This window comes from Belonocnema kinseyi, chromosome 6 (genome assembly GCF_010883055.1).
Source record: "Belonocnema kinseyi isolate 2016_QV_RU_SX_M_011 chromosome 6, B_treatae_v1, whole genome shotgun sequence".
Lineage (NCBI taxonomy): Eukaryota > Metazoa > Arthropoda > Insecta > Hymenoptera > Cynipidae > Belonocnema > Belonocnema kinseyi.
In genome coordinates this window covers 116,269,728-116,280,734 of record NC_046662.1, presented here as the reverse complement: position 1 = coordinate 116,280,734, position 11,007 = coordinate 116,269,728, and the positions used below count along the sequence as shown (strand labels likewise).

Here is an 11,007-nt window from a genome sequence, read left to right as displayed (position 1 = left end):
AGAAGAACTTACAGCTATTTTAATACGATTATTATTTTGAATAACATTTGCAAGTTTTCTTTTTGGACCAACCTTTAATCCCATATCTTTCAAGTCTTTATAATTTAATTGGAAAAACACTGAACCCTCGACTCCATGTACTGAAAGATTAATTTTATTTGATAATCTTCGGCTCACCACAAGACACTTTGCACCCTTTGGCATATTCTTATAAGTGTCTTCGGAGAATTCTTAAAATTGTTTGATATTTGAGCCCGTTGTTTCATTGGGCCGTGCTTCCACTCGAAACCCATGCACCACAATTTTACGGAAGGCCAAGACCATGTTATAGAATCCGGATAATGTGCCATACGATGGAATTTATTGATGAGATTTTTATTTGGAAATAGTTCCTTGAAAATATCAATAAATTCCATAATGAGTGCCCTGAGGTACGACATTATGCTTTTCGTCAATTTTGGGGAGAAAATAATCTCCATTATACGGAAGAGAAGGAGAATGAGATTCATATGCTTATCTTTAAGGGGAATCTTCCCAGCCACAAGAAATGGAAAACCCCTAGAAGACACCACATTTGCATAGCCTTCTAGCTCAAAGAACTATCTTCAATATTTCGAAGGTTGTCCAGTAAGCAAAAAAATTAAGAATGTCCTAGAGACGTCTTTGGGACATCCCTACGACGTCTTTATAACATGTCCTTTGGTCATCCTAGGGATGCTCTTAAAGCGTATAATGTCAGTACGAAAGATGTCCCGAGAACGTCCATGTCTTTAAGACCTCTTTAGGTTATATTTAGGACATTGGACGTTTCAGAGACAGGGGCGGTCTCAGAAAAAATTTCGGGGGGGTTTTCAAAATATATATATATGTATATCCTATGCATAGCTTAGCAGTGTCAGCCTTTCATACGAAAGGCCAAAAGTTTCCGGGGTGGGGGGGGGGGTGAACCCCCTAAACACCTTCCCTGGATCCGCCACTGTTTAGAGATGTTCATTAACCTGACATAGGACGTGCTAGGAACGTCCCAAGGACGTTCTTGAGATTTTCATAGTTTTGTGCCCACTAGGTAGCGGCGGTAAAATTCGACGATGGTTTATTTGTTGTCTGCATCAAACCGTATGGAAAAGCCGAAATCTCTCCATTTAGGTTATCCACTGTAAATAAACGATGCACAAATATAAAATTGATCAAGACTAATTTAAAGCACATAGGTCTTGTTCCGAAAAGTACGTTGTGCATAATATCGAAACTTTCATTTCTTGCGATGTTATAATGTTTCGACGCAGTTAACGGGCATTCGCTACGAAGTCCTGTCAAAGTTTAAGCATTAAGGTGTTCGCACAAGAAAATACGTGTGCAGTATGTTGGAAACTGCTCCTGCACGGACTGTCCCTGCACACACTCAGACCGCCTACCAATCGCGTGCGATCTGTCGCGCTGCTGCGCTGCGAGCTGGCTATGTATCGTTTACCTATTGGTTCGGCACTCGAAACAAATTGGCAACGTCGACAACTTTTGCGTTTTGCGCGGCGATCCGATATACGAACGGTACGTAGCCGGCCCACACCGCAGCAGCACGACAGATCGCGCATGATTGGTTGGTACTCTGTGTGCGTACACGGGCGGCTCGTGCGTGAGCTGTTTCCAGCACACTGTACAAGTATTTTCTTGTGGGAACACCTTTACGGATAGCGAGCTTCGTAGGGCCGGCGTTCCTGCATTTCCGTAGATGATCAGCAAACACTTTCAGTTCGTTCTTCAGAGGGTTCCAAATTTCCCTCTAGCAGATCTTGTCTGGTAATTAAGCAGAGTCTGCAAAATGGAGTAGCTGATGGTCCCAATAGATCAAATACTTCATGCACCGCTAAGACATCCCCACAAAAAACTGCGATACTTGCACGAAGTGTAAAATCTTGACCTTCTATTTTTATCAGAACTCCTTCGTCACTCTCTAATCTTTGTAGATCATCCAGAACTCTTTCTAAAATATGATGACACCATATTTCATGATATCTGCCGAATAGCATAGGCAAAACACATGAATGCCACCAAGTTTAGACTTCAGATGCTCCGGAATATTGTCTACAATGTTGTAGAAAACTCCAAGTTTATGTGGCCCTGTTTGCGACACAAGCCCACCTACAATTTTCAAATCATCGTAATACAGTATTAGTCTTAAAGCATACTTATGCAGTTGAAATAATCTGTGACTTTTGAACCACTTGCCATCAATAAATGATGCAAGAACTCTCTCTTCTAATGGCTCTTCTGAAAAAACTGCTTCTTTCACTTATCCATTAAATAAAACTGTAGTAAGCACATCTATAATTGAAATATATATTGATAATTTTCATCAACTCGTCTCTAAATATAAGTTCCTGATCCGCTATCGAAAACATCATCGATTCGGTAATCAAAGGCCTCTTCCTTTGCATTGATATATCCACAATTTTCTATCAGAGTTTCAATTTGTTGTGGTAATGAGCTAACATTCTCGAATGGAATGCTTTTAAATTCAAATTTGTTTACTCACTCATTTGCCGGTTCATCATCATTGATATTTGCTTATTTAGCAAATTTTTTAACGTGATACTTAAAATAATTGACTGTGTCGAAAAATACTTCCTCGAATTCATCAATGATTTCGCTCACTAAAAAAGTTCATGTTACAGAGCTTTTTGTATGTAATCTAGGTATCATATGTACAATAGATAAACGAATATTAAAATGAGCGTACTTTTCATTAATATTGTGATTCAAATGTGGAAGCTGAGGAAGAAGAAGTTCCTCGGGATAAGGAACTTCAACCATACCATCATTGATTTCATTGACAGGTTCGGGATTCCTGGGTTGTGGATTATTGTGCCCTGCTGCATCTCTAGGTACATCTGCATCTTGAAATAGTTCTTCGAAATTCCTTTAATTAAAGTAGTGAAGTTTGATATGTTTTCTCATCGAATCGAAAAGTGAAAAATGCCTCTGACATCCTTCTTCACCGCATTGAAATCCGGACTGTCCATTTCCTCTATTTATTGTTAATTCATGATTAAGCTTAAAATGATAAACCAATCCATCTAACCCATTATCGACAATCTGGTTGCACGCGTAGTAGTTTAAACGATCCATTGTATTTGTATAATGACTGAGAACTAGTAGAAATTAATTAAACCATTTTCATATTAGAATAGTTTTATTTTATTCTTCAAATATTTTCTTTAACTTGAAGATCATATAAGTTGACATTATATTTGAAAGAATTTAATATTTCCCTAATATTTTCAAAAAAGGTGCATGATAATAACCTAGAATTATAGTTTTTTTTTTTAAATTGAATGATTTTAAAATATCAGTTCGCCAGATTAAATTACAGGATGAACTTACTATTAGAAAGTCTGAAAAGTATAAAAGAAGGTGTTCATTTTTAAATAAGTAAAAATAGAAAACACTGGGATTTTAAATATTTAAATAATAAGAGAATCATGTGTAGGAGGTGTTTTAAAAATTCGAGTTCCTAAAAAAATAATTTTTAATATAATTTAAAAAAAGAATTGCGCAGTATTTTCCAATTAACATAATAAGTCAATGCTTATCAAGATTGGATATCCTAGTCACGATTATTTAGAAAGATGACAGAAATTACGAAATATCAAATAAGTATGGTTCTTAAATAATTTTAACCCAAACCAATTTTTTTAAGAAATGTATTTGTGTCTTCTAAAATGCCTTGAAATTGATGTTGGTTGTATTTTTTCTAGCTCAAAGGGGGGCTCTTGAATTTTAAACTCTTACAACTAAATTGCAAATTTTAGTCATTTGAATGCTTAAATAACTTGTACGTATAAAATACAAGCTTTCCACATTTTTCAATCGAACAATTTAAAAATAAATTCAGTTAAACTGCAAATTGTACAATTTCAAACTTTTATCACTTTTATCGAACATTTTCAAGTTTTTATAATTTCAAGCAATTTAAAGTTAAAATCATTAAAAATTGGACGATTAAAAATTACCTTTCTAGAGTCAACACTTTTTGAATAAGAAGTTAAATTAGTTTTATTCAAAACTTTAAAAAATGAATCATTGTTCAATTGTTATTCATTTACCAAAACTTTGTCTAAATGTTCTGAAAAATTCTCCGAAAAGTACTTGTCACAATCCTAAAAAGCCTCAAAAAGTTTAATTTCAAATTCTTGAAAAATCAACATTTTGTTAACAAATTTTTCTTCGTTTTAACTGATCATTTAATGTGACTGAAACTTTTGAATGTCTTTTCAAATCAACTAAATATTTCCTTAAAAAATCCTACAAAATAAAAAATTAATTCCTTCAAATCATCCAGATGTTACGATGACAATTTAGGAAATATCTTTAAACTTTTCTGACTATTCTTCTAAAATTATTTTTTTGTTTATAAAAAATAATTTCAAATTTATTAATTTAACTTAAAAATAGAACAATGTTGGAATCAAACTTATTTTAAATTTGTAAATGATGTTTAAAAGAAGAGGAAACATCGAAAGATTATTTTAAACTGCATTGCATCATCAGACGATATAAAATTTGAGATATTGCAAGTGATAAGATAAATTTTTCTTCTAAAAATTCGTTAAGTTTCTGGTCAAAAAATAAATTGATATCATTTCTTGGGTTTTCCCGATCTCAAAACATTACTGGGTTTCCCGCTTCGGCGACCACCCTTCATATGGTTTCGCGAATGTTAACATCGACATTCAGAGTCAAAATTCTGATAAGAGTGTTCTCAAGCTTTTTTATTAATAATGTTTTCATATCTATAAAAATTCTTGCAGAATCTTCATCTGATGAGACATCTTTGTCTTCGCGCAACTTCTTTGCCAACTCTTTTGGGGTAAGCTTCTCAATCTCTTCGAACCGTTTTGACATTTTCGCTGGAAAACTACATTGCCGCGATTTGAAAAAACACCTTTAACTGCAAAAAAATCGGAAAATGAGTTTATTGTATAGCTGGAAACATGAAGAAAAGATACACCTTATTATTCAAATACTTTTTTCACCATGTTAATAAATTTTAAAGTAATTCTTGCTTAAATTTGAAAAAATGCCATCAAGTACAAGATCTGATGAGTAGTGATTTGGCAGAGAGCCGTAAATTATTGAGATAATAATAATCATAAATAATACGGAGAGTCTTGAATTAAATATTATATTGCTATAAAACATAAGTCCTAATGATGAAACAATTTCTAAATTTATATTTCTCAAAATAAAGCATTTTTAATTAGGCATGACTTTAATTGACTTTAATTAGGCACACTTGCCGTGTTTTCTGCTATATTTCTCAGGACAATCAATTTATAACTGGTTTTCCTGAAAAAATGTTACCGTCGAGCGAGGCCTCGACGTTTTCAAGGCAAGACAAGACGAGCCCCAGATAACAATATGCGCGCATGGTGCCACGCATGGTGCCACGCACGGTGCAGACATAAGTGCGAATAAATCATCACGCGTGTCATGCAGGTCACCAAACAGATGTGTCCGCATATGCGTGACATATGTGTCGCACCTCGTGTGAGTCGCACACGTGGCGATGAAGTGTGATACGCACACGTGCCGTTGAAGTGCGAGGCAACTAAAGCAACTAAATTGCATCATATTTTTACAAATAAACTTTGCAAATAACTTTAACAGAATTTAACACACAAATAACTTTAGTAGATATTATAGATTTCGATGAAATTTTGAACTGCAAAAGCATGACTCGTACACCACAACTTGACCCTCACATAACCTGCCTGGTGGCAAGGTCGGCAACGATGTCCAGTGAACCGTGAAGTTTGACATTTGCGCATATACAATGCGCAGGTATAAATATCATTTAAAATAAGATAAATACATCATTTATTTAAAATAAAATATTAATTTGATTCAACTGACTCGAATTTGTTAAATACAAAATATTATTGACATACTGCTTATATGTGTTCAGTAAGGACTACGATGAAATAACATGAGTGATGCCTGAATGAACCACATTTTGCACGCGCGCATTTACCCATCACTTAATAGCGGAATGTACTTGCCATTTGCGTGCGATATGGGTCGCATCGTGCGAGTCGCATGCGAACTTGAAGTGTGCGTCGCACGATTGTTATCTGGGGCCTTACGCGCTGGCTTGAATTGATAGTCCTGGGCCTTCCTTGAAAATTCCGAGGCCTCGAAATGCGAGGCCTTGTCTTGTGTTTGTCTCAGCACCTTGAGTTTGCATTGCCAGATGTGAAAACACCAGCATTAAATGAAAATACCGCAGTCTGAGACCAGTCTCCCTGACCCTTCTCAGCGTTGAACGAAAATTCCGTAATCTGAAATGCCAGCGTGGGAGGAAATGCACTTTTTTCGTTCAAAAATGTCCAGAGCCTTCAATTTTGGTCCGATGTTTAATTTTTTTAAAATTAAAGTTCATTAACTTCTGAAGAGCTTGATGCTCTGAACTTTTGTATCTTCTACTTGTTTATTATTAATTTTGTCACTTAAAGTATGGAAAAACTGAAATTTTTTACATAAGAACTTTTTGCGCTTTAATAACTGATTACGTAAACATTATATTGTCTTAAATGAATGTTTAGGGACTCATGGAATACAAATAATTTGCTCATTAGTCCATTTATTTGTTATAAACAAATTTTATGAACAAATTAGCAAATAGTCTTATTATCAGTAAAAAAATTTGTGTTCAATAAAAGTGCTTCATATTCAAGTAGGAATGATATATAATTACAAAAATTATTACAAATTTTATAATAACCATTGTTATAAACAATTCTTATAGCAAAATATTAAAATTTCAGAAAGGCTTCAGGTGTTTCTTAAAATAATCAATATTTACTGATATTTGATAAAATATAACAATTTAAATTCTTATAAACAAATCAGATGAAATAATTCAAAATTTTTGCCCTTTCGCATAGAAATTTTTTTGTTTTTATACTGGAAATGTTTTAAGCTATTGGATGAATAACTGTCAGTCACAGAAATATTGGAAAAGTTAACAATAACAATTGTTATAAATAATTCTCGTGATAAAATATTCAAATTTAAGGTTTTATAAAATTTAATTTTCTTTAATCGCTAGAATGGCTACTGATATTCTTGAAAAATGTATCTTTTATAATATATAGTAAAATATAACAACTTAAATCTTTATAAGCAATTTAGATAAATAAATTCCAAATTTTGGCAGTTTCACTTAGAAAAAGTCGAGGTTTCAATCGCAATAGATTGAGAATTAATCATAACACTGTATGCTATGATTCACTCAATATAACATCCTTTGACAATAACCCACTGACCTGATCCGAACTCACAGTTTGTATGCTGAATCAGTGTTAGTAGCAACACGAGAAAACTTGCGTGAATTGAACTCTCGAATATTCCTATAGTCTTTAGTCTGAGCTTTACCTGTTTCTTCGGAAAACTGTCCAATTGGTAATGGAAAATGTTTTATAACATCAGCTCCATGCAATAATATCTTATGGACAGTTACAGGCATGTGGTACCAAGGGTATAAACGTACGTACAGTTTTGCGGTTTCCGTAGTATATATTTCAAATGTTTCCAAGTCAGTTGGCTTTGTACTTGTTAATTTATGCAGAATGTACGCAAATATTTTCACTAACTGCAAGTCTATCCCTGTAATTTTTGCTGTTATTTCAGGGTTTGCAAAAAACCTTCTTGCGGTATTCCCGTCATTGGTTGTGCCTGAGCCTTGTTTTACTGCATCTATTACCAATCCTGTCTTCTGACGAAAAACTTTGCAAATTCGAGTCTTTGCCTTCTTTTGCAAATCTTCATATACATCCGTATTTACTCGCTATTTCTTAAAACCGAGTCGATAGGCTGTATGTAAAAGATTTTTCATCAAGTGAATCCTAGCATGTAGTGTTGACAATCCATAATCATATGACATGATATCTATAACTTTGCCTTTGACTCTATATAAGTTATTCATCTCTTTAGGTGTAGCTCGACAATGTAGCAAGGCATAGATGATAAAGTTCCAGAAAGAGTCCGGCAAACATTTTGGTCGAGCATCGTCAACATCATAGCAGTATTTATCGATTTCTTTTTGAATTCATGATATTAAAATTTAAGAAATTTAAATTAGACCAAAATCCAAATTAAAAATCCCATTTAACGTCCAATAATCAAATTGATGCAAAATCCTGTTGAATAAAACAAGAATCCAACGACCAAATCTTGACCACAACGAATAAACAAAAACCAAAAATCCTATTGTAATATGAAAAAAAAAACAAAAAACAAATAAAATTTTCGGACAAAAATAAAAAAGAGGAAAAAAAAGAGAAGGCAGCCAACGTTTCGGTACTCGTACAGTACCCTTATCAAGGCAAAAAAATTTAAGTGGTAGAAATTGACAGCACCCACGAACAGGTGCTCTCTCTTTGATACCTGAGAATCGAATGAGGGTCAGTAGGCCAATCTGTTGTAAACACAATATAAATATCTATCACAATTACATCAGAAATAGTGAAAGTAAAAGAAAAACAGAATTCATGAAACAGCCACGTTAAATATAATTAATCATATTAGCATAACTTTTGTTCAGCCCATCCAAATCGGTTTTTAAATTAATAGATAACTTTTTTTTTTTAATTGGTTTTGTCTGGGGTTTCTTTTGCGAATTCATATAGTATTTGCCTGCATTATGATGTTGACGATGGATTAGGATTTTGGCATACTAAAGAATTTACCAAATTCTCTAAGTGAAGTCGCAGTGGTACCATTGAAACCGTGTAGATACTATTATCCACTCTATCTGGATCATGTTTCTTTTGCTTTTACGTGCTTTAGCTTGAAGAACGATTACAACCGTATTTCACAATTAACTTCAAGTTATAAGGTTTCCTTATATCCGTAAATGGAAGAGAAATATCACGATTTTTAAAAATTCGATATATCGTATGATCTAATAAAGATTTTAACCCGACTGTAAAACTCTTTTCCGTTACCTTCATCGAATCTGGGTAACGTTCTTCTTTAGCTTTTGCTAAATTGTCGTATGCTGGGTAAATGTCAGCTTTTATCTTTGATAATAATTTCTCTTTGATAATCAGCCTGCATATGGATCATGTGATACGGACTTTTAGACAAATAAGCTTCCTTTATTAACGACAAAGCTTCCTCAGATGTGTAAGGAATCGGGAAATTATTCATGTTTTCATTTTCATCGGAAGCTAAAATTGAATGAATGAATTCTGATTCTTTCTTGGTATCACATAGATTTAGCGAGCGTACAAAAGCCTCGCATATTTCAAAGTCAGTATATTTTTCACGTATATCCATTAATTTCCTTCGTTTTGTTGAAGCAGAACATTTTGCAAAGTCACCTGAGTTATACCCAGTAGAAACAAAATTTGGCGACGTCTTTACGACATCGTTACGACATCGTTACGGCAACTTTACGACATCCTATGCCCATGTAGTTACAGGGTCTTTACGATATCGTAAATATGTCGCATGATCTGATGATGTCTTGACGATATCGTAAAGACACTGTAACGACATGGACATACGATGTCGTAAAGTTGTCGTAAAGATGTCGTAACGATGTCCTAAAGACGTCGCAAAAATTTTGTGCCCACTGGGTAGGCCTTCCGCATTTGTTATTACTTTCAGGTAGAAATTCCATGATAAAATATATGTTCAACCAACCTGTAAACTTGTTGTTGAAACAAGCTTTACTAAAAGCTGAACTCTGCCATTTCCTTTTAAAATGAGGGATAAAATCATTATGTAATTTGTTTTGAACCTTTTCCAGTTGTTTATCGTTAAAATTAAATTCCCTTTTTAAATACTGCGCCAAATCTTTCACACTTCCATTGGAATTAGAAATAAAAAAATCGGATAGGGTCTTTTTAAGAACTTTTAATGCATCCATTTTGTCTTAATGGAACACCATTTATTGGTCAAACATTAAACCCAACAAATTTTTTTACAATTGCCTAAAATTATTTAGTACTGATATCTATTATTAACACAAAATTCCAGAATTAGAAAACGAAACAAATAAAGAAAACAAATATAATTTAATGCAGAAAAAATACAATTATGAAAAGAAAACTCTTAGTCCAATGCAAATATTTCTAAAAGGGAATATTGAAGCAAGCGAAAGTTATTTAAACAAAAAATAACTCTAAATACCATGGCTACGAAAAAGAATTCTATTTCTAAATTATTCATTTGAAGGAACCAGATTTTTTTCTACGTGAAATTGACCAAATTTGGAATTTGTTTATATAAATTGTTTATGAAGATTTAATTTGTTATAATTTACTAAATATTATAAAAGATACATCATTCACGAATATCAGTAGCCATTCTAGCGATTTAAAAAAATTAAAATTGGATAAAACCTTAAATTTGAATATTTTATCACGAGAATTATTTATAACAATTGTTATTGTTAACTTTTCTAATATTTTTGTGACTAGCAGTCACTCATCTAATAACTTAAAACATTTCCAGTGCAAAAACAAAAACATTTTCAATGGGAAAGGGCAAAAATATTGAATTTATTTATCTAATTTGTTTATAAAAAATTTAATTGTTATATATTATCAAATATTATTAAATATTTATTATTTTAAGAAATACCTGAAGTCATTCTGGCGATTGCAGGAAATTATAATTTGAAAAAATCTGTAATTTTAATATTTTGCTGTGAGAATTGTTTATAACAATAGTTATTATAAACTTTGAAATGATTCTTGTAATCATATACCATTCCTACATTAATATGAAGTACTTTTAGCAAACAGCAATTTTTTTTACCGATAATAACAGTACTTGCTAAGTTGTTCATAAAATTTGTTTAAAACAAATAAATGGACTAATGAGCATATTATTTGTATTCTATTATTATTATTATTATTATTACACCATTAAGCCATTTCCCTTTCGGGGTAGGCGTGACTCACTCGGCAGGGGAAAGGAGTAGTGTGTGGATGGGAT

General features: G+C 32.9%; 1 protein-coding gene across 3 annotated transcripts in view; it reads left to right on the top strand.

Moving 5' to 3' along the window:
* Positions 1-11,007, top strand: part of LOC117174752 (dihydrofolate reductase) — a 352,741-nt gene that overhangs the window by 213,821 nt on the left and 127,913 nt on the right. The window lies entirely within an intron of this gene.